The 25,168-nt window shown below is 39.8% G+C and overlaps 1 protein-coding gene across 2 annotated transcripts in view; it reads right to left on the bottom strand.

The window, feature by feature from the left end:
* Positions 1-24,721, bottom strand: part of Ttll7 (tubulin tyrosine ligase like 7) — a 107,741-nt gene extending 83,020 nt beyond the window's left edge. Inside the window, exons 1-2 of one of the 2 annotated variants that reach the window (XM_057793180.1) lie at positions 24,535-24,721; positions 4,005-4,065 (exon numbers count right to left, since the gene is read on the bottom strand). The gene's annotated coding sequence lies outside the window, so the exon portion shown is untranslated. The remainder of the gene's footprint in view (positions 1-4,004; positions 4,066-24,534) is intronic. The other variant, XM_057793179.1, reaches the window with a different exon arrangement.
* Positions 24,722-25,168: the final 447 nt, after the last annotated feature.

The raw sequence follows: 25,168 nt of genomic DNA, 5'->3' as shown, positions 1-25,168 counted from the left end.
AGATCAAGTGCTTTTAACTGACTAGCTATCTTTCCACCATGAATATTTCTTTAAACTTTATCATTTTAAACAACAGCTGCAAAGTGCTTCTATTCAATTTTATTGTTTCTATTTTCTCCACTTGAGCACAGAAATACCACTTGACAAAATCCAATGTCAGCAGTTCCTTGGTTATATTACTTTGGAAAAGACAGCATGAAGGTGATGGAATTCCTTGGCAAATGAAATATTTATATTCCCAGAAAGGAAGCGAGTGCACTAAAGCAGAGTGTGCCATGGTGGACAGTGCCAAGTTTTCTTAATTTACTTTCTAGATTATACTGACTCAGTGTGGTGATACTAAATTTGAAATGATATTTACAAATAGCATACCTCAAAACACAACAGTAAATTATTGTCTCATATGTCTCATTGATTCATAAATCATTACTTTATGAATAACTGACTTTACTGCTATAAAATTAGAAAAATGAGCATCGCAAATTATTGAAATAAACTGAAAGCAATGGAAGCTGTTGCTTCACCTGAAGGTAATCCATGGTCTCTAGACCATCAGTAACAAAGAGTCTGAAAAGTCACCCAAAACACTGAAAATCCTCAATTAGGTCATATATGTGTGTGTCTAGGTTAATTAGGTCACATATATGCATGCCTTAGGTTAAGGATTCCAAGTTCAGAAACTAGTCCTAAGAAAATCATCTCAAGTGTTGGAGCATGCCGAGCTACTCTTTAAAATAAAAAATGCAGTACAGACCTAAACAGAGAACTCTCAACAACTCTCAGAGGAATCTAAAATGGCTGAAAAACACTTAAGGAAATGTTCAACATCCTTAGTCATCAGAGAAATGCAAATCAAAAAAACTCTGAGATTCCATCTTACACCTGTAAGAATGGCCAAGATCAAAAACACTGATGACAACTTATGCTGGAGAGGATGTGGGGTAAAGGGAACACTTCTGCATTGCTGGTGGGAATGCAAGCTGGTACAGCCCCCTTTGGATGTCAGTGTGGCGATTTCTCTGAAAATTAGGAAACAACCTTCCTCAAGACCCAGTAATACCACTTTTGGGTATATACCCAAAGGATGCTCAATCGTGCCACAAGGACATGTGCTCGATCAGCTTTGTTTGTCATAGCCAGAACCTGGAAACAACCTAAATGCTCCTCAACCGAAGAATAGATAAGGAAAATCTGGTACATTTACACAATGGAGTACTGCACAGCAGGAAAAAATAATGACATCTTAAATTCTGCAGGAAAATGGATGGAGCTATAAAGCATTATTTTGAGTGAGGTAACCCAGACCCAGAAAGACAATTATCACATGTACTCACTCATAAGTGGTTTTTAAACATAAAGCAAAGAAAACCAGCCTACAAACCACAATTCCAGAGAACTTAGACAACAATGAGGAAACTAAGAGAGTCTTACATAGATCTAATCTACATGGGAAGTAGAAAAAGACAAGATCTCCTGAGTAAATTGGGAGCATGAGGACTTTAGGGAAGGGTTGAAGAGGGGAGGGGAGAGGCAGGGAGGGAAGCAGAGAAAAAATGTAGAGCTCAATAAAAATCAATAAAAACAAAGAAAAAGAAAATAAAGACAATAGCAGATTAAAAAAAAATACCAAACTCCAGAGAGCTGACTCAGCAATTAAGATCACTGGCTACTCTTGCAGAGGACCCAGGTTCTATTCCTACGGCAGCTCAGGAGCATCTATAACTCTAGTTCTAGGAATTCCATGCCCTCACTGGGCTCTGTAGGCACTACACACACACTCCCCCACCCCTTAATATATACATGTGTGTGTGTATACATGCACATTAAACACTTATGCACATTAAAAATAAATGAATCGATTAAAATTAGAAAATAAAAAAGGAAAGCAGCAAATTGTAAACAATCTAAATGTATTCAATTAATATAGTAAATAATGGGTTATCACATGTTTATTAAAGCAGACTATGAAAAGATTTCACTAGTTTGAGAAGATATAATTATTTGAGCAAGGCAGTGAATAAATGATTCATATGAAATGAAATAATATTTATTTTTCCATGCATCGATGAACAAATTGTAAAGCTTAATATTTACTTTGATTTACTGATTCTGAGTAAATATGCCATTTCTATCCACCTGTGTTACAACATTATGAAAATAATCATGAATCATACGCCAGGGTGAATTTTGATAAACTGTATCAATAAAGATCTGTCTTAATAGGGAACAAATTTGGCTTCTTCCAGAAGAGTGACTCCTAAGTAGTACGGAAGGATTACAAAGGTGAGTCACGGCATTCTGAGTTTACTTCAGTCCTTGAAATATGTGTTGAACCACCTCTAAGGTTAACACTTCCAGAGTAAATCAAAATGTAAACAAGCTGATCCCAGATTCCAGGTATTCAAGCCAAGCCTGAGATCATCGGGTAAAAATAACTAACGGTGATGTTACAAACGCAAGTTATATCTGTATGCTGTGCTATTCACACTGCAGTCAGAGCAAAGGAGGAGCACGCTGACTTACTGAATTCAGCTAAAATGTTTCTTTCCCCATTACAAATGAAGAGAGAGAAAGCACACTGCTGAAATCAATGTGGAAGTGGCTTGTTTTTCAGGTTCTGATTGGAGCTTTCTTTGCCATGTCAGGTTTGAGAAATCACTAGCAAGTAGGTGAAAATGAAGACATCTACAATTTTTACAGATACTAAGATGCGGTCAGGGATAGAGATCAGTAGTAGAGATCTTGTTTAATGTGCACAAGGTCCTGAGTTACTTAGTACTCAGGGGAAGAGAAAGGGAGAACAGGGAGGAAGAGGAGTAAGATGAGAGAAAGAAGGAGCAGGTATAGGAGGAGGAGGTGGTGGAGGAAAGAAACTTTGAAGACGTGGGAGTTGACTCTTCTTGACCTCTTGTTGGGCTTAGTTCGTGCTCCTCAGAAGCAAGGATTCAAACACCAGAAGTATGGGGAAGTTGCAGAAAATATGGTTAAGTGGAGCAGAGAAGGGAGACAAGGAAGGACAGGCAATACAAAGGGTCAGCTCCGCTGTGAGCAGCTGGGCTTAGTCCCCTAGGAAACGCAGACAATCAGCATAAAGCACAGGGGTTCAGAGTTAGTGCATCTGACACCAACCACGAGTTGGAGGTTCCTGCAGAAGTGATGCAGAATTAACTCTCACAGCCTCCTGACCTTGGACAGTAGAGAAAGGGGGTGCATGGAGAAGGCCAGGAATGGCAAAGACCCCCCAGTCCTACATCCTCCAGTGGTGCCTTAAACACCCTCAGGTAGAGAAAGGCACGGCTGAAGTATACTAAGGCAGGGAGAGAAGGGTGAGGTGCTAAGACACTGGGGACAATGAGCAGGGCACTGCGGGCATTGACTCGGCTCTAGCCCTAAACAGAACCCTTATTATGAGATTCTACGAATGAGGTCTTTGAAAAAGATTTAGATCTCTATCTTCAGATATGAATAAATAATTCATGCCACTGGTAAATTAATAGACTGATGGTTTATTCCAGAGAGGGCCAGGTATAAAAGACACCGCCTACTTCAAAAACACTGATTCCAAGATGTTTGCACCTTTTCTTAATTTCTTGATGTCAGCAAGCAATGAGCACTCCTGGTCCTCTACATACCTGCATTTTTATGGTGTCAGTGTTTTAGAGTCTGGCCATTGGAGGACTGTTTTTTTACCTCATCTGTGCTGTGGTTGGTGAGGCTTAATAACGCAGCTAATGCATCTCCCTTTGCAAGCCGAGGACTGTGCGGATCATCCTTTGTAAAGAGTTTGCTAAAGGCTTAGGCCCATTTTTAATAGAATTCATCTTATTGAATCTCATGAATTCTTTGTATATTCCAGATGAAAAGTCTTTATCTAATGTGACAGGCAGTCATTGGAGACAGGACAACAATGTGGAGACCACAAGGTCATGGACATTAGGGGAATAGCAAGGACACGGTGTGCACACACTGTTGCTGAGACCTCTCATTGGAGACTTCTTCCTTACCTTTCCAAGGGCATTGTGTAGACAGATATTTGAGGAGAGAGCAGGAGGAATTCGTCTTACTCTAAAAAGAAGAGATCATGACTATTTTTGAGACAGCAGTACAAAAAGTCAGATTTTTAATATTTAACTATAAAAGAAAAGGAGACCTTCAAGGGAAAAATAAAAAAGAATTTTACAATGAACATTGATAAAGCAGGAGCAGAGGGAGACAATTTCAAAATTTTGGTCATGTTCTAGTCAGGAGATTGAAGACGATTGAAAATAAAGGAGACAATGAAGCACATGATGGACTGGTAAAGGGGTCATAGGTCAAGTCTGTTCCAAACATGTTTTGAAAATCCAGACTTAGTGGACACAGTAGTCTCCTTTGTGCATTGTCCCCAGACACTCAGACCCTTAAAAGGCAGACTGGAATTGCTACAACTATTTGACTGTGCAAATAAAGCTTGTTGATCCCCGAAATAGGGACACCAGGGATCACTAGGAACTGGAAGGATGTGGAATTAACAGAAGGAGGAGGAGGAGGGAAATCATGTGATTACACAAAGATTTAAAGAGTGGGGCAGAGGTGTGAAAAGACAGTTCTCTGTGCCGGGGAAGCAGCTGCATAAACCATAAAGCAGAGGTGATCCTTAAGGCCCAGGAAAGGAAGCCAGTGATGAGTATGTTGCAAACTTATATTTCTCTGCTACTGATGATCCTGGTCCTATAGCAATGACTGATTGAATGTGACGTCCCTACCAGACATTTCCATCTAGGTATTCTCCACGCCACTGTAAACTCAGGGTCAAGAACCAGTCCGTGGCCTCGACACTTTCCTCTGCCCCAACATGTAGGAATCCCATCACCAACTCTGAGCTCTCCAGGACCAGGGCATCTCAGGACTCATCCTTCCTTGTTGCCACCTCTAATCCTAGATGTTCTCATCTCTCACTAGGACCATTTACAAGTTCCTAACAGAAGTATTTCTATCTACTCAATTTTTTTCCAATCCATTTTCTTCAACAATTAATAGCTTTCATAATTTTGGTTTTATTTTTCCCAGATATTCTCGGAGACCCCGATAATTACACTCCTGCAAATCCACTCAACACTCCACCACACATTAAACCAGAATGATACTTTCTTTGCAGGACTCCAGAATGTGAATCTAATATTACTCTTCCATCCTCCCTCCCTACACCTTAACTAATCACCCTCCAGCTGGCTCGCATAACTCTGGTGACTTTCCAAAGCTCACATGAAAACAACCAATGTCTAATTAAAAATGATCTTTGGTGGACAGGTGCTTAAGCTAATGTTTCCTGTGAGTCCCATCCTTGCCTGGTTTCAGGTTAGGGACAGCCACTGAATAAATCAGCATGCATTATTAAGATTGCTATTATGTTGTAAGAGTAAGTATAGGGGACTAGGCACTGTGCCTCCCCCACGTGCTAGCCCTGCTCTGCTTCTGTCTTTCTTGACACGGGGAAGTGTCTAAACATGTAGCTATCCTAGCTATTACAGAATCTTCTCTTTCAGCCTCTCCAAACCTGGCACATCCAGGCTTCTTCAGATAGGCACAGACGTACATGACTCCATCGCTCATAGAGGTCAACCACACTATCAGGGGTACATAGAGTAAGTCTGACAAAGGTTGGTTTTCACCTTTGCTTCCCAAGTCATGCCCAGGTGTTGTAATTTGCCTGACAGCCCTATTGATTTACCACAAGATGCAGAGATGCAAGAACTTGATGACTTCTTTCTAATTCCTACAACAAATACCTCACTCTGAATGCTTCTGGCAAGCCATTTCCAAAGACTCCCCTCCCTGGGGGGACATCCATCAGATCCAGATGCCTGCTTCTCTCCTGTCTTTCCAGTGAGACCCTGAGCCACATTGCCTTTCACTGTGCTCCAATCACTTGTCTCTTCTAACTTACACAGACTTTGCACATCCCATCCTTCCCTCTAGAAGGCAAGCCCTCCTGTCCCTAGCTGTGTTCAGGTAGAATTCACATTCTGGTGGCACAATAACAGCCTTTGGTCCCTTTCAAGCCTAATTCTAGCCCTCTCCGGTGGACTATAAACTTACAGATAAGAGGACTGTGTTTGCTTCTGCTCACATATTCCCAACACCCGGGAAAGCTCCTGGAGCGTGTTAGGTACCAGATAGGTGTTTGCTGAATGCATGGATGGAGGAACACAAGCACTGTGTTGCGTGTTTAAATAGGCTGTGTAATAAAATCTAACCCCTCTGAGTCGTGTACCGTAATGGTTTCTGTTCTGCAGATAAACATGACAATGTGCACTAGAGGCAGTAAGACTGGCATCTTACCACTTGTAAGCAGAGAATTTTACTTTACCATTCAGAGCCTTAATCTCTATGTCCTCTACAATAACACAAAAAGCCTATTCGGTAGAGACTTTCCCCTTCAGCTTACAAAGGATGGAGTTGAGAATAATTAAGTATGTCATGTAAAGCTATTCTGGGTTTTATAGGACCCAATTCTAACACCATCTCTTTGGAGAGAGAGAAGTGGGGGGGAGAGCAGTTCCTCCTGCTACAGGCTAGACACGTCCCTATTACGTTCCAAATTCATAGTCCCTACCATGGCTGACCCCTGCATTGAAGGCTCCCCACCATGTCCAACCCCAGATACCAATAAAGTTGGCTTCAGGACATAACAGCTTTAAAAAGAACAACATACATGTGTACTCCCATGAGCAAGACCTCCATGGTTTCTTTTATATTCATAAAAAAAAATGCTCAAACTCTTTAATAAAAAAGCAGTAACAAAAAGGAAAAGATTTATATCATATACTGTTTATCTGTAAAAGTTCTTCAAAAGAATGTAGTTAGCTTTCACAGAGAAATGGAAATACTGTAAGGGAAAAGAGCAAATGGAAGGTTGATGGAAGGGACTGTGGATAAATTCTAGTCTACTTTATCAGTCACACAGGAATGTATGATTTTATTAGCATCTATGAGTTTGTTTTATTATCAATCTTAAGTCACTGAGCCTCTGGCAACATTGTTCAAAAATCTATCTGTAGTACATGCTCCATTCCAACTTTTAAATATAAGAGACTCACATGGTTCCACAGTGTCAAGGGGATAATTTGAAAATTAGAAGGGGTGCATAAGACTGCAGATATTCACACTGACAATACACGTCAGTCTCTCCGAGATGTAGCTCTGACTGCTTCTCACAAATTCTAAAATTCAATTTGCATGGATTATTTCTGACTTGGGTTATTCACTTTGGTGAGCTCTGAAAACAAATGACCCTTTGACCCTTTACTGAAAGGTTAGACTCAGAAAGCGGTCCCCGTTCTCTATGAACAGAGAGTACATTTCTACTATTGAGTAAACTCAACTACATCCTAACAAAGGTTAAAAATGTAAAGGACTGGGCATTTCTCTAGACGTACAGTTCTTCAGTCATGGTCCCATAGTGTCAGGGGAAATAATCTAATTCTAGTGACACCAACGTGAGATCATAGAGCAGATGCTCATACTGATATTACAACAATCTCCATCATTTCAATTATGGCCCCAGTACCTCTCCCAAATTTTACAGGCCCACCCAAATACTATGTACACATATCACATGCTCCACCACATAATATCAGTTTACTCTTGCTAATATCCGGATCTTACATATTTGAAGACTTTACCTACATCGAACTGGTACAGTACCTACTCTATGAGGCAGTATTTAAGGTTCACATTCTAATCTAAACTATTTAAGTCTTATGTATAGTCTATAAACATTTGCATATGCCAATTGCATTATTTAAGTAATGCTACTAATATCTTAGCTCCTAATTGTTCAAGCCAGCACTTTCCACGTCACTAAGCAATGTTTTCTTTTTATGGCAGCCAAATACTAATCCATTATTTGACAGAATGACAAATGCAAACCAAATACATCCTCTTCACCTGGTCAGCAGCCTAAGAAAGGTGAACTACATATGTGGGCGGTGCTTGTCCAAGGTAACCAGACATGTGTCAGGCGCCTACCACACAGTATGCATTGTGCTCTAGAAATTACAATCAAGCTTTTACAGACAATGTGAATTAAGAAAAAGAAACCTGAAGTCTCATTCCCAGTACCAAATGTCCTAATGCAACCAGTCTAGAATTCAGCCTGGACCAAGATTTCTGAAGGTTCCTTTTGTGAACCAAGGCTGAGAGCCACTGATGGACTCTGCCAGTTCATCCTTGTGTGTTGCTTTATTGGTTCTGTTTTAAATGGGAAAACTAAAACCCAGAGACATTCAGCAACTTGTTAAAGTGTTGGACAGCACCATTAGAGTCTCAAAACCTTCGCACTATGTCAGGTTGCTTCTCGACGGCAAAGAAGCCTTCATCATTGAATTATTTCCTACCTTCCTGCAGTTCTGCTGAGAAATACAAATGGTCTTTCTTCACATCTCATGTAGATACAACAGGGCCTCTCTATCTACGGTGAGTTCTAGTAAATATTTTTCTTTCATTATTAAATGCAGGTCACGATTCTTAGAGGGGCATGGAGTTAACTCACTCAAACTCAATGAGTGTGTGTGTGGTTGAAACACTAGAATGGATTTTAAGTATCCAAACACTAAGCAGGAGAGACTCTCTCTTTGAATGATTGGTCAGGGCAGTACAAGTGACCCCCAACACAATATAGACTATTGATGTAGTTGTTGGTTGCCTCTCAGGATTTGGAGACCTCAGTTGCTAAAAAAATAATGCACACTTAGGACACAGGACTCAGATGATTCAAGCTGAACCTGACCTGGAAGCCTCTTTCCTGAGGTCTAGTTTCCATGGTTCCAAAAACACTATGCAAGCTGCCAAGGGAGGGAAGCAATTAAAGAGTTCTCCACAGCTGTCACAAGTATGAACCACAGCGATAACCAGCACGGCAAGATAGCCATCCATCGAGGTGCAATAAGCGGCACTCACATCTCGGTGACAATGAACAGCTGTCTAACTGGGCTTCAGGACCACTCAGCGGGAGGAAAGTTAGGACTGATACTGGAAACCATCTCTCTAGTCCCAGAAAGACAAACTCGGAAACCAGTTTTACTGAATTGTTTACATCAGCCTACTCTACCAATTTCAGTACAAATAGATTTTCCAACTCATCTCTTCCTACTTGATTTTAATTCAGCAGACATTTGCTGAGAAGCAACAAGATATATTAAGTTGTGGCTTCTTTCTATCTTATAAATTATAATGGAGAAATTACTAAACGACAATCACATTGAAGCCATTGAGCCTCTCTTTTTCTTGACGTTTTAGCTCCACCAGAAAATTTTCCTTATGTGTATTCATCTCTATAAAGCCATTTGGTCATGTTTTTCCCAATTATCAAAGTTATTGAAATGCTGGGACTTTTGATAATTAAAAATGAGATTTGCTTTGGCAATACATATTATAGATGCAAATATATGCTAATGCACATGACTTTAATACCTTATATTCCTGATAATCAGAAACTGCTTTATAGCACAGTGATCTGAATATTAATAGAGTTAAATAAATATCATTGACTGCATGCATATTCTAAACTAGAGAATATACAAACTTTAAAAACTAGAATTAAAATATATTATTAGTGTAAAAGGGGAATTTAAAACTATGAGGATGAAGATGAGACTTAAGTTTAGAAAAACCAGAGAACCTAGACATTGCTCTGAAATAATCTATTTTAAGAATCCTAAGCATTCCACCAGGCTTTCTGGGGAGGAGGGGGAGCTTCTGGAGGATAAACTGGAGAAGTTCTAGTAACAACTTCACCACACAGACTTCAAATGTGGGGTAAAATTACACACCACTGCTTCGTTTCAGTTTTCGACCCAAATCTAAGACTTTCTGACCTTCTTTGTACAGCATCACTTCGTACCGCAGGCTTGGCTACTAGTGTCAGAGAGCAACTGTCGCCAGAACAATGGTGGACAATGTTGCTGATTCATCACAGGAGGAGTAGCCTTCAGCATCCTCAGTTCTGACAAAGCCCAAAGAAGGTAAAGACCTGGTCATCAGCCAACCGCCTCTTGACAGCCAACCACAGCGAACTGGGAAAGGGAGAAATTCGCAGCTTGCTACCACTAGAACTTCAGCTCAGATTTGGCTCCTTGGGGCCAGAAAGGGAGGTGAAAGTGAATGACTTGTGGCTAGAAACAAATAAACAAGCAGACAGACAGACACACAAAGCAATGCTGTGGCTCCAGGAGAGATTATCTGCATTTTGTTTATTTTTCTGAGCACAGCAATGTTTCCCTAGGCATTCACAGCAGCCCTATGACAGTCCCATCTGTGTATGGAGAGTATGCTTTAAGTACTACCCCCTACAATAGCCCCGCCCCCATACTAGGGTTTTCTATTTTCCCCTCCATTTAGTCTATGAGGTCTGAGCTCCTCCATAACATCTACCTCACCTACGAAGGATATAACCAGTCACCACAGAGGCAGAATAGTCATGTTTTATCTGCGTGGAATCTTGGGCAGATGCTGAACAGACCAACACATCAGAAAAGAAGATTCTAATAAGTTACTAATAAAGTCGCCAAGAGAAGCCAAGAAAAGAAGCCCTTCTTTCTCATCTTCCAATGACAGCTACCTGGCTCCTCAAAGACAGACAAGAAATTGCAAATGGAGGACAAAGTCTACTGAAAGGGTTCCTCCTTAGAATGCAATCGAAAATGCAAATAAGGGTAGATTACAATCATTTCATGAAAAAGAAAGGATTATCCTTCCCAGCCACCCCCTAGAATGGCACACTGGAGATTCCGAATGTAATAAGAATGTACTTTGTCGAAACAGTCATCTACCTACCAATATGACACCATGCCAGTAAGAATGAGTAATACATAAGACTCAGGACAACAAGGGCTGGTGAGCTCGTAAAAATTACAGGAACTCTTGACTCAGCTGGTCAGAATGTGTATTAGCAGAGCTATTGCAGAAAATGGTACGGAAGCTCACCAAAAGTTAAAATAGAACTATCAGATATTCAAACAATCCTGCTGCCAGGACACGGCAAAGGAAATTAAATCCATATGCCAAAAGGGTCTTCTTTGCTCTCACATTTACTGCAGCAGTATTCATAATAGTTAACTCATGGAAACAGTGTCAATCAGCAGATACACAGATGAAGAAAATGCAGGATATATGGGCAATGCGCTAGTATTGAATAATAAGATGTAAGGAAATCCTATCATCAGTGAAAATGTGGATGGAATTGAAGAGCACTATGTTTTTGACAGAGAATTCTCTCCCACCCAGTCCCGTAGTTGTTCAGTCCCAAATAAACACACAGAGCCCTGCATTAATTATAAACTGATTGGCCTATTAGCACAGGCTTCTTATTAACTCTTATAACTTATATTAGCCCATAATTCTTGTCTGTGTTAGCCATGTGGCTTGGTACCTCTTTCAGCAAGGCAGTCTTGCTTCCTCTGTGTCTGGATGACAACTGCAGACTGACCTTTCCTCTTCCCAGAATTCTCCTGTTCTTGTTGCTCCACCTCTACTTTCTGCCTAGCTACTGGCCAATCAGTACTTAATTAAAAATAATACAAGTGACAGGATAAAAGACCATTGTCCCACAGCACTATGTTAAGTGAAATAAGTCAGGAACAAAGGTGAGTAGTGCATAAATACCGCCATTCACATATGGAATATAACAAAATTGATCCCATACAAGTTGCAAGTAGAATAATGATCATCAGAGACTGGAAGTTTTGGGAGAGGGAAAAGAAAGGGAAATGACACTCAGAGAGCACTGGCATTTATTGCACTTACTTCAAATTCAAAAACTCTAATCAAGATCATTTTATATGAAATACTTTTGGCTGTTAACAGACTGTTTACAATTTCAGAATGGTCATGGGAGACAGGACATGAACTTGATTCTGACTCATTCACAAGTTCAGCATATCCAAAATTACTAGTGACTCGGGTCTTGTAACAATAACCTTTCAACAGGCTTAGTATGGACGGGGGGATCTGGTCTATCCTTTGGGAGTCCTTACATAGAGCAGAGGGTGATGAGACACCAGCTCATTTGGTCAACAAATAAGCAGGTAGGTAAATGTAATATATAGAGAGAATGGAGATCTAGTGTGGAATACTATCAGCCTTGAAAGAGGAGAAAACTGTGTCACCTGTGGCAAGATGGGTGAATCTGAAGGGGAATATGCTAATGAAGTACCAGTCACTGAAAAAAAACAAACACTATTGACCGTATGTATGTATGCAATATATGTATATATTCATATATATATATGAAAGCTCATAAAGTTGCTCTCAGAGAGTAGAGCCGAGCAATCACAGGCTGATAAGACCTGGTTGGCTTTAGAATACTCTACTCAAAACCAGGAGGGTACACATTATTCCAAGGACCCATCAAGCTTTTATCACGTACGATATTTTCATTCATTAAACACAGGAAGACTTATAAACCAAGAAAAACTTAGACAAATTTAAAATAATTTAACCACAAAGTAGATTCCCAGACTAAGTAGAACTAAGCTAGGAATCTTTCTACTTCTATGAGAATAACCTTTCAACGGGGCTAGTTTGAAGAAGGGGGATCTGGTCTACCCTTTGAGATAACAGCAATAACAGTAAAATCTCCAAGTCCTGAGAAATCAAGCAGTGTCTTCTCTCAGCCAGGTGTCACAGCCTGTGCCTGTAGTCTAGATACTCAGGAAGTTAAGCTGGGATGATAGAAAACCTGAGCCTGTGAATTCAAGACCAACCTGGGCCAAATAGTGAAGACTCAATAAAAATTAATTTAAGAAAAAAAAAGGAACTAGAAAGCTGAATCAGAGGTTAAAAGGACTTACACCTCTTTCAAAGGATCCCAATCCTCAACACCATGTCCGGAATCTAACAATTGCTATAATTCCAGCTCTAAAAATGCCCTCTTCTGGCCCCCAAAGATACATGCTCACACATTCTCTCTTCTCTCTCTCTCTCCTCTCTCCTCTCCTCTCTCTCTCTCTCTCTCTCTCTCTCTCTCTCTCTCTCTCTCTCTCACACACACACACACACACACAGAGAGAGAGAGAGAGAGAGAGAGAGAGAGAGAGAGAAATAATGAGATCAAATCTTGAAAACACACATAGAAAAAACTAAAAAAGTTTCTCAATAGTCCATGGCTTAAAATGGAAATCCCAAAGGAAATCCTTTTTTGAACGCTGCTATAGAACAGAATGCCAATGAGAACATGACATCCTACTCTGTAAGGTAAAGGCAAAGCTGGGTGGAAAGGAACTGTGTTGAACATAAGTGTCGACATTAGAACGGAGCAGCAGTCATGAGTCCATAGGTATAGAACATAAAGGCAGAGCAAGCTGAAAAAAATAACAGCCCCGAAATGAAAAGCAGGTGATAAAGGAAACGCAAGAGCAAATGTATGTATAAATCTAATAGCCTAGAAAAGTTTCTTTAAAAATTGCAAACTACCAAATCTCAATCCATGAGAAAAAGAGATAATGTGAACAATTATTCAACTGCTAAAGAACATTTTTAATTTTAGAATCCCTGAAAAGGAAATTTCAGATCCCAGATGGTTTCATCGGAATCTCGCCAGTTAAAAACTTAAGGCCACTCTCATACAAACTCCTTCAGAGTATAAAAGAGGAGATGGTTCCCTACTCATGTTCTAGTGTGCAGAACCAAAATCAGACAAGAAAACATGTGAATAAAAGCAGTCACAGACTACTGTCCTTCAAAAATTTAGATGCAAATGTCCTTAAAATTTAAGAAATGTTGCATATACACTTGGATGAACACAAATGTGTACACAAATACTTGCGACTAAACAAGATTTATTCCATGTCTATAAAATTGATTCACTATTCAAAGAACAATGCAATGTGCCATATCAACAATATGAGGAAGAAAAATTATACACTCATATGAACCAGTAGTTCTTTTTCTTTTGTATTTTAAGACAGGGTCCCATGTAGCCCAGACTACCTTCAAAATCACTGCATAACCCTGAGCTCCTAATCCTGCCTCTTCTTCCCAAGTACTGGGCTCACAGACGTGTTCTGCCACTATGGCTGTAACCTCCATACATGGCGAAAACTCTCATTGTACTAGAAACAGAGAAGAATGTCCTAGACCTCCATAAACAACATGTGAAGAGCTCCCAAGATCCCAAATAGATACCAAAATCTATCAGTATTCTAATGGGAGCTCACCAAGGCCAGCTGGACTGGGACTGAACAAGCATGTGATCAAACTGGACTCTCTGAATGTGGCTGACAATGGGGGCTGACTGAGAAGCCAATGATAATGTACTGGGTTTTGATTCTACTGCATGCACTGGCTTTTTGGGAGCCTAGTTTGTTTGGATGCTCACCTTCCTAGACCTGGATGGAGGGAGGGGCCTTGGACTTCCCACAGGGCAGGGCACCTTGACTTCTCTTAGGACTGGAGAGTGAGGGGGAGGGAGGGAGTGGGAAGGAAATGGGAAGATGGGAGGAGGTGGTCATTTTTAATAAATAAATAAATAAATAAATAAATAAATAAATAAATAAAATAAATCCTTACATAAAACAGCACAATATTCCAATTTAATGGACACTTCTCTTCCCACACATTCCTCCAGCTCTCTCTAAATGACTAACAGTACTACATTATGTAAATAGATACTCTATTTTTCTGGAATTATAAAGAAAAGAAAATATATACATATGTACAGCAATTTTTAAACATTTTCAATTTATGGAAGGGTTGACAGATACAAAGGGATGACAACGCTACACATACACACACACACAGAGATACACACATACACAAACTACAACTAGCTTTGTACTCAATAGTGACTGGATGATATCTGCTTAAGACTGGCAACCAGGCAAAAATATTGACTCATCACTTTTATGCAACACAATAATAGAAGTTCCAGCCATTGTATGAAGGCAAAAGCAACAGAGGTGTGTATGAGAAAGAAAACTGTCTCTGTTTTCCAGATAGAATAATCATGTTTAGTATTAAAAGTAAATATCAGAGGATCTGCAAATTCTATCTCCAAGAAGCAAATTCAGTAATTGTATGCTAACAAAATTGAGATGCAAAACCAATTGCATTTTTACTCACTGGCAACAAAGAAATGGAAACAGAAATATGAAATCCAGTGTCATTTATATCTGTTCCAGATAAAAGGTAAGTGCTTAAAACATGTGCAATATCTGTATCATAAAACTTATAAATGTTGATCAAGACCTAAAAGCCCAGGAAAATACTTCATGTTCATAATTTGCAAGAACTGATTTAGTGAAGATGCCAACCCAGTTTAAATTTGTCCTCAGAAAATCAAGACTAAGATTAAGCTTAATTTATAAAATAGTATGGCATATGTCGTGATTGCAAATTAAGAAAAATAATCTTGTAGATTTTTTAGAAATAAGGTAAAAAGAATTAAAGAACATAAATCTGAAATAATCCAACAAATTTTAGACTACTATAACAATCAATAATATATGTAAGTAAGAAAAGCAAAAACAGACAAATTGACTGCATAAAACAATCAGGCCATAACAGAGCAAAACGTGATCAAAAGAATGGGAGGCCATATCTGCAAATCATCTGCCAGATACATGGGTAACAGCTAGAACACATAAAAACTACAAATTAACAACAAAATTCAAATAATGCTTTTAAAATAATCAAATAACTAATTCTAAAAATGGATGACTTTAATAGACATGTCTCCAAAGATGATGTATAATAAGTATATGAAAAGATGGATGTTCAGCATCACTAGTCATCTGAGAAACGCAACCAAAACCACAGCAGCCAGATAGTGGTGGCACATACCTTTAATCCCAGCATTTGGGAAGCAGAGGCAGGCAGATCTCTGTGCATTCAAGACCAGCCTGGTCTACAAGAGTTCCAAGATAGGCTCCAAAGCTACAGAGAAACCCTGTCTCAAAAAATAAAAAAAAAAAAAAACCACAGTGAGACACCACCTCACAAAACACACCAAAATAGGAGATGTTGACAAGGGTGTAGTAACTAGAACATGTGTGTGCTGTTGATAGACTGGTAAAAAAAAAAAAAAATTGAAAATATTGTATAAAAAATCACGAAGGCTCCTCAAAGTATGCAGACTAGAGCCCCCATATGACCCATGCATCCTGCCTGTGAGTACAAGTCAAGAACAGCGGAAGCAGAGCCTTGAAGAAATGTTTGATTCCCATGTCCACAGAAGCACTATCCACTAGTGCCATGAGCTGGAAGCAACACAAATTTTACGAATAACCCAACAGAGAAACACAATGTGTTCCATCCAGACAGTGTGCTGTTGCTCAGCCTTGAAATGGAAGAACATTTTGTCATGTACACAATGAACCTTGAGAGTACTATGTTGAGACGAACTGTTACAAAGGGCAAAGACCGTTTTGTGCAAAGTCTTTACTGTATTGGTTACATTCATAGGGTTTGTCTCCAGTATAAGTTCGTTCTTTTATATGAATGGGACTGCTACATGCAAAGTCTCTACCAAATTGATTATATGTGTAGGGTACAGTATGACATCTTTCATGACTCTGAAGATGACTTTTACGTGCAAATGCTTTATCACATTGATTACATTCATAAGGTTTCTCTCCTGTATGACATCTTTGCACAAAACAGTCCTCTTCACAATCTTGACAGAAATCATATGCAACAAAAACCCAATGAATGTAATCAGTGTGGCAAAGTCTTTCCGTGTTGCATTGTTCTTCAAAATCATGAAAAATTTCACACTGGTGAAAATCCCCATGAACCTAATAAATAAGGCCAAGCCTTACATTCCACATACATGTTTTTTCACCATGCTAGCTCACCAGTGCTTGAGAAAGCTTAGTAGAGCCCCTCCTTAGTTAAAAGATTGTCTCTTTTCAAGTAAACATATTGCATTCCAAGAATACAGAAACACATGATATTTTGAATAATAAAATGAATTGAAACTGCTTAAAAAAAAAAAGGGCAAAGACCGTATGACTCTAGCCATGACGCATCTAACATATTTAAATTCATAGAAACAGAAAGTGGAATGTTGGGTACGTGTGGCTAGGACGAAGGAGAAAGGAAGGAGAGCTACTGATTAGGCATAGAATTTCCTATTTAAAGAGGACAGAATTCTGTAGGTCTGCCTCACAACAATGCAAATACACTAAACATTCTAGGGTATATACAAAAAGCTAAGATGTTATATTATATATTTTAGCATATTAAATAACTTCATTATAATAAGTTGGTGGTACAAAATAGTGACTGTAAGAAAAAGATGCCCTCTTGATGTGCATACAAGATATTTGGAATTGCCCAAATAATTATATCAATAACAGCTTTTTTCATACAATTTTATGAGAAAAGATTACAGTGGTGTTCCTACTTGATTGGTAAGGATACTTCCCCAGACCCATAGCAAAGCTTTGAAATTCTAGCTAGAGACAATTCTTATATACTATGTTTTTGCATGTGTGTGCTATATGTGATAGATAGATAGATAGATAGATAGATAGATAGATAGATGAATACATAGATGACTGATAGATAGTTGAATAGATAGATGATACATAGATAGATAGATAGATAGATAGATAGATAGATAGATAGATAGATAATAGAAACTAGGCACAGTAAGAAATCAACAGTGACAACTAATAGTAAAATGGAACCCAACAATTCAATCTGTAAAAATTATACAGATGTGCTTGCATAAGCCTCACTGTACTACATGGTAACCTCTGCCATGATTTTCTTCTTTCTTATTGAGAGTTTTCATGCTGTAACTTAGGAAAAGTCCCTCTTGCCATATCTAAGTCACCAGCATCACTAGATGTGCACTTTGGAGCCATACTCCTCAGAACTCTGTGCAATTTAAAACTTAACAAACTTTCAAGAACTTCTCCTTTAATGTTTTTGGACCATGGTTGCCCATTTGTAAATGAAACCATGGAAGATGACAATAAGCAATGGCTACTATATTTTTTCTTCAAGAAAATGTAATAGAAAATATTACAATGACTTTAATATTGACACATAATACACAATTAGGTAAGAATAGAAAAATTTACATCTACATCATTAGCTAATTTTATTTAGAGATCTGAATCTGTATATTCATTGTCATTGAGTAGACTTTTTGGTAACCATTGAGTCATCTCCCCATCCCATGTGCATTTTCTTAATGCTACTCCCAGTAAAAACTGTTTTCAATGCTTCATGTATCCCACATTCATGTTGTCCTCAATCCTTGCATGTTCTAGAAGCAACACTCATGAATGCATTGTTAACCAATGAGGAACACGTTTTATACTTAATACTGAGTCAAATATGAAAACAGCTCTTGAGACATGCACCCCAAATAAACACTTTAAATGGAAAATGCCTCTTTCCAAAATGACAACCCAAAGTATATGAGTAGTTAGCATTCATTGTACCAAAAACGTTTATTCGGCATCAATATTAGACAAGTGGAAAAGCTTTTGTACATATACAGAAGCTGATATTTTTTAAAAACAGTTTTATATTGTTCATGTGTGTGCATATACACTGTTACAGGAAGGGCAAGCATGTGCATGGCACGCACAAGGAGATCAGAGGAATGCTTATGACATAATTTCTCTCCTTCCACTTTCACATGGGCTCCAGAGTTCAAATTCAGGTCTCTGGCTTGAGCAGCAAGCACTTTTTCTGCTGAGTCAACTCTCTGACTCAATCTAATGGTTTTTGAAAAGTACGGATGCTTCCCTTACAACTTCCCTGTTAATACTTAATACTTAGTAATACTTAGGTTCTAGAAACAATATTTATCCTTTGTGAAACAAATGAGTTGAAACGTGCACGTATTAACCACATAGGCATTCAATAAATTCAAGTTTTCTCAACTTTCCTAAAGGAAGTAAAACCAAAAGATTATCAATAAACCAGTGAAGGTCATTCTCTTAATTCCATATAAAAGTACAACAGCAGGTGTCAAAATGTATATCTCATAGGGACACTATTAGCCAATTACTAATCTCACTCTGGATACTAATGTTCATCTGTTTTTGTGTATGGACAAAGTAATTTCTACCAATGATAGATTCTAGGTATTATAAACGCTATGTCACTCAAGACAGTTTCTTGGATTATTTCTTGGATGTGACCAAACTTAAAACTAAATGATAATGCTTACAGATGGCTCATGAATATTAAACAACTGACTAGAGGAAAGGAGTCAGCTTCAATCTTACCCCTTTCCAGGACTATCCCATAACCTTTAGTTAGCAGCAGACTGTGTTCTGATTTTCTAGCTATCACTCCAAATGTTGCATGTGGCCATGCATTTTATCTTATGAGTTCTTTGAAAAAGTAGGTTTTCAGTTATGACAAAATTACACATTCAGATGATTCTAGGAAATTCAGTGGCTCAAACCCACAGTTGTTTTTCTCACCAATATTCCACATTTAAAATACAGTCAGGCTATGCCAATTAAAACAAATCCTACATGCAATTCAAGTAGGATTACACTTATAAACAAAGAGGTGGCAGGACCTTTAATGAGAGTGCCTCAGCATGTCCACAAGCCAGAATGACCTACAGCCGTGGAATGATCTACAGTCATGAACTGACCTACAGCCATGGACTGACCTACAGTCACGAAATGATTTTGAAGATGCTGCCTGGATTACTGCCTCTTTGCCTTCTAAATCTACAAAAGGCCAACTTACTTTAAAAGATAGCTTCACTGCCCAAGCCCTAACGGAGGAGGAAGAAACTTTTAAGATAAAAATAAACTTTAAAAAGAAACCAAGCTATTTTCATCTTCTCGAATTAGCTGTGGTACCAGTTCACACTTCACAAAGCAGTGGGTGAGAGAGCTAGAAATGTTCAAAAAAAATCCCTTGACAAATAGAATGTTCCATTTCACATGGCTAGGCAGAGTGGCAGAGAGACAAAAATAACATAGGTTTGGAAGCTCAGGTGTCAAAGCAATTTAGAAATAGCGGCCAATACAGACAGTTTGGCATATCAACAATATCATTGATTTCAGGGTATAGCAAGCCCGAGAGAAGTGAGCTCTTGTCCACTGAATTCTAAAACCTAAAGAAAAAAATTAACCAATCAGGAGCTTTATTGTAAAAGATGTGGGTGATAATTTATCACTCACCACTCCCCAGAGCCTAAATGAGCCCAGTGCCTTAGGTTTGTCACCAACAGTATACATTAAGAACAGCCATGTGGTTAAATGACAAATGGGGAATAAACGCTAAAGGGGAATAAATAGTTAAACTTTTTAAACTTTCTACTTTTAACTCAAGAGATGGTTTTCGCTAAGCCCACTTTCCATTTGACAAATAAAGCCTAAGAAAAAATGGAAATGGATTTACAAGCTTCCAAGAACTTAAAGAAACTATAATAGGATAATAAGTTCCAAGTAAGCATAAGACAAATTCAGCTTAAAATATTCAGGTCCTTCAAAACCCAGCTTTTGTCAGAAATCATTTCTTAGGATCTGAGAAGAGGGTCAAGGTTCATTGTGGTTTACAATGCAATGCAAAGTTTCCATTGCTTCAAGACTGACTCATTAGAAAGAACTTCAGCTCCTAATTGTGTCCTCAAGTGCAGTCATATCCCTTGACTCCCCTTTCACTAGTACCTAGAGACACTTTGAAGCCAGCCACCTACGTGGAGTCCCAGTCTCATGACCCAAACAAGAAGGCTGGAAGTGGATCCCAGGGGAAACCCAATCATTAACTTTGGGGAGTAAGTCAAGTGTCAGGTAAAGCACCCTTTCAGCTTTAGGTCCTGTCTTACTCATAAGAGAGAGGGAATGATATATCTTTGCAACACACAAGGGAAACTGAGGTACAACCTCCTCTACAAGGGAATTTTTTCCTCTGGTGAGAAAATTAGGTGGGAGGTGACTCTATGAATGTCATGCATCCTCTGGCCGCAACTCCTCTCAAAGGCCAGCTGTGGCCACCACTCTTCTCAAAGGCCAGCTCTGGCAAATGTACACCAGGAAGTAACTGTCGTATTCAAAGACCTTCAAATGTGCCTCCCATAGACCCTGTATGTTCTACTGGGGGCTACTGCTAAGTTATAATCAGGGAGAGCTCCAATCTGTGCCCAGCATTACTAAGGTACCAAAGTTAAAGACCTGGGTATCTGACACAGAACAGAATCTGAAGTTTGAAAACACTAAATTGGGATATGGTTTCTGCTAGAAGAAAAGTTGTGGAGGCAAACGTTCCCACAAATGTAGCCCTGAAGCAGAAGGTCTGTTATCACATGCACTTCTTCTCTGACCAGACTCCACCTTACTCTCACCAAACCTGTTCTGACTTTAATTCCATCTCTTTTCTTCTCTAGTCCTCAATGCTCACCTTCCTCTCAGTTCTTAGGATCTAGCTAATTGTTCTAATGAAAAGCGAAGTTGACTGAAACTGTGTGATCTAAGGAGCCACAGACATAACTGTGACTTTCTAACAATGTACAAATATTCTATACCGAATATGTAAAGTCCAAAATTGAACACAGAAAATTTAGTAAAGATTCAAAACTTGCTGAAATAGTCTAATAATATGAAGAGTTCATACCCTTTCCCCAGAGATGCTAGCCTACAGGATTAATCCTCAAAATAAAAAAGCCCATGGATCAAAATGTTCATCACGGTGTCAAGACTGATATCAACAATATACTCACAAGGAGGAATGATTAGGAAGTTCCAGTGTGTCTATCTCATGGAAACTTATGCAGGCATGTAAAATGTTTGGTACTCACTTACAATTTGGTGAAAACTAGAATAGGAGAATGAAAGTAAAAATAAGTTCATTTAATAATATAGTATGATTAAAACCATTGATTAATGCCATCAATGGCTGCCTTTACTTGGTAAGAGTATGATATTTATATCCTTTTTCTTACCTATTTGTACATAATTGTACAGTGGATAAATTTTTAGGGTGGATCTCTTCAGAACAAAAGTATTTTATTTTCATAGAATGTTTTTTCTGCATTTAGTTCATAATTCTTTTAATGTCAAAAAATGATTCCATTTTCCTGCAAGAGTATTGAGGCAAAGGAAATGATAAAAATGGGCAAGAAACACTTTCTCTGATTAAAAATATGTCTACTAGTTCTCTGTGGTGACCACATCAGAAACAGGTCTCATGCCTGACATTCAAAGTTCTCCATAGACCACAGCCTGGCACATCTCAGCTCTCCCTGTTTCTCAGCCTATGGAAATCAGTCCAAGTCTCAGAAAGTCATTTAATCCACTTCTGTGACTGAAGACATCCCTGATTCTCTGACCACCCAGCTTCCAATGATTGCCTCTTCTCTTCGGATGTTCTCATAGCCCTTAAACTTACACCACCTGCTGGTATTGAGACCATTCTGTATCATTCTGTTATTTCTGGGTAAATACCTCTCAGCTAGACTTGGAGTTCCTTGAAGTCGTAAATTTAGATGCTTTTCAGTAGCTATTGGTCAGATACATCCAGAGGCAGAGAGGAAGTAGAGTTCTACAGCGACAGCCAGGGTGCTATTAGATTCATGCCCTCAGTGATATTATCTAAATGAAACATGATGTTTTAAAATGCTGCCTGTGACATCACTACTGGGGCATACACTTTCCATTTTCTGCTTTAAAAGCAGTAATATTCTATTTCTGCTTATTCATTCATATCAATTCTGAGGTTCCCCCTGGGATCAAACAGATTGGATTGCAATATGCCTCACCAGGACTTATAATATAAATAACAAATGAAATGACCTTCTAAAAATCAACTTACGACCACACACAGGACCTTGCTTCTCCTGCAGTTTTATCTGAACAATAAATATAAGTTTGCATCTCCATGTTGTGCCCTCACTTAGACTGTGGGCTTTAATCTATCAATATCACAATTAACCAAAAATTAAAGAAAAGAAAAAGAACTCTCCAAAGCAAATGGTCCAGAGCTTTAGAAGTGATGGGCTAAATGGCTATGCTCTTTTATGCCATCAAATACTCTGCCAGGATTTAGAAATAAACACCATCTGTACATTAGCAACCCGACACCCGAGACATAACGAGAGTTGCATATCTTAAGAGAAAATCCATAAATCACAAATGAACGCAAGTCAAATGACCCACCAGAGGAGAAAGACCTAGTGTCCATTACTTTTGCAGGAGCATACAAGGTCAATAGGATTGTTGTCTCTGAAGGGCAGGACATCAATTAAGAAATCCATTTCCCACAGTTCACATCTCCATCTCACGACAACACACCCATGTTTTTTTAATAAGTGAAGCAGCACTCAAGAGTAAGTGCTTCTTCATATTCTACCATTTACCGGATGATCTTGTACTGTCTCCAGATTTTAGTTCCTTAACCCATAAAAATATCACCTGCTATGCCAAATCCCAAGATTGTGATAAGGCAAATAGCATGGCCCGAGTCTGGGTTTATCTGTCACCCTACTGTGCACGATTCAGTCTCATACCCCATAAACTAGATAATTGTTCTTTTGAATGTTGCCCAAAGATTAAAAAATGGTTTCTAGATTTCTTACTGTGACGCCAAATGATTCTCCCAATACTTGAGCATATAGCATCTATCACCACCAAAAATCACACTGGGCATCTCTGGTTAGGACCCAGTCTCCCATGAACTGTTGTCTAAATACATCTTCTTACTGGATGCTAAGGAAATAGGTGTTTTCTCTTACGAGCTATCCAGTGAGTGCAGGGTTATGTGCAGAAAGTTTACAGGTTGCTGCTGTGAGTGTCTGAGATAAATCCTATGAAAATTATTATACGTCACATCTAACAGTGCATACTTGGACCCAATACAGATTGATACAGCAGATGGTCCATGGATTTTGGAGTGAGGGAGACCTGGATTCAAATTCCTGTTCTGCGACCTTGAGATTGTAATTTAAGATCTCTGTTCCTCGCTTTCCACAAATGGTTCTGGGTGGGTATGATGATTTAACTCAATTACACACACACACACACACACAAGTGCCTAAAAGATGAAGATATTGTTCATAATTCCTATACATATTTTCTTTATATATGAATCAGTCAAACTCTGCTGAACTCAAGGCAAATTCTACAGAAAATTTTCACAGTTTGGGGGGACGTTTTGATATCAAACAAAGTGGATGTATGGTGGAATGAGAAGCAGAGGAAAGGAGATGTGTGGAGAAAGACATCATACTGACACACTTTCAAGAACGCGCACAACATTCTCTGCTCAAGGAGGTTGACACTAGGGTGTGGGGACATAATGTCCTGACCAATCAACCCTCTGGGGACGAGGAGCACTGCCCCCTTCACCATGCCAGGGCTGATCTAGAAACTAAGGCTGGACCCCGCAAATGACCCGGTCCGGTCCCCTCCCCCTGCTGCCCGAACCTCTGGGTGCCAATGGTGCTGAATCATGAGCCTGGCAGCAGCCGCCCTCCTCACAGCTTCCACCCGGGCACGTCTCCAGGACAGGGACTGGAAAGAATGGGCGTCCCACCTGGGGTGTGGAGGGGCGGGGGCAAGGGCAGGTACTCACAGCTTCGGCACCTCGCCGGGTGGCTCCTGTGGCCGGTCCCTTGGTGGTCCCCACTCCCCGCCCGCGGCTGGTGGCTCCCTGTCGGCCACACACAGGTGGCCCTGGGATCCCCTCAGCTCGCCCACCGCCCAGGGAAGCCACGGCTCAGAGCTCAGAAGCTCGACCCGACCAAGAGCAGCTGGAGCAGCTGTCGTGCCCAAGGGGTGGCGGCTACCAACGGGCCAGACCATTTGCCTGCTGCGCCCAGGGGTGCACGTCCTGCAAGGAGGCTCCGGCACCGGGACTCCACGAGGGTCAGCGATGGGCGGGAAGGACCAAGGAGTAGGCGGAACCTCCGCCCACTGAGTTTCCGGAGAGCTGGGGGTCGGCCAGACCAGCAGCTTCTCCGCCAGGTGTTCAGAAGGATAAACTCGGCTTTTCGGTGCACCCCTCACCCCGCCTTATCCTTAGTCCCGCTCAGGGAGCTTTCAGAACGCTGCTAACAGAGGACCTAGCAACGCTAGCTCCAGGGTGGCATCCCCTTCTAAGGGGATGTAAAGTACTCTGCCCTGACACCTGTCTGGGGTCACCTCCTTCTTCACCTTGCAGTCTGGACCACCAGTTCCCCATCCAGAGGAGTACTTGAATCTCGGGA

Source organism: Chionomys nivalis, chromosome 18, assembly GCF_950005125.1.
Source record: "Chionomys nivalis chromosome 18, mChiNiv1.1, whole genome shotgun sequence".
NCBI lineage: Eukaryota > Metazoa > Chordata > Mammalia > Rodentia > Cricetidae > Chionomys > Chionomys nivalis.
The sequence above is the reverse complement of the archived record's forward strand: the minus strand, read 5'-3'. Positions and strand labels throughout refer to the sequence as shown.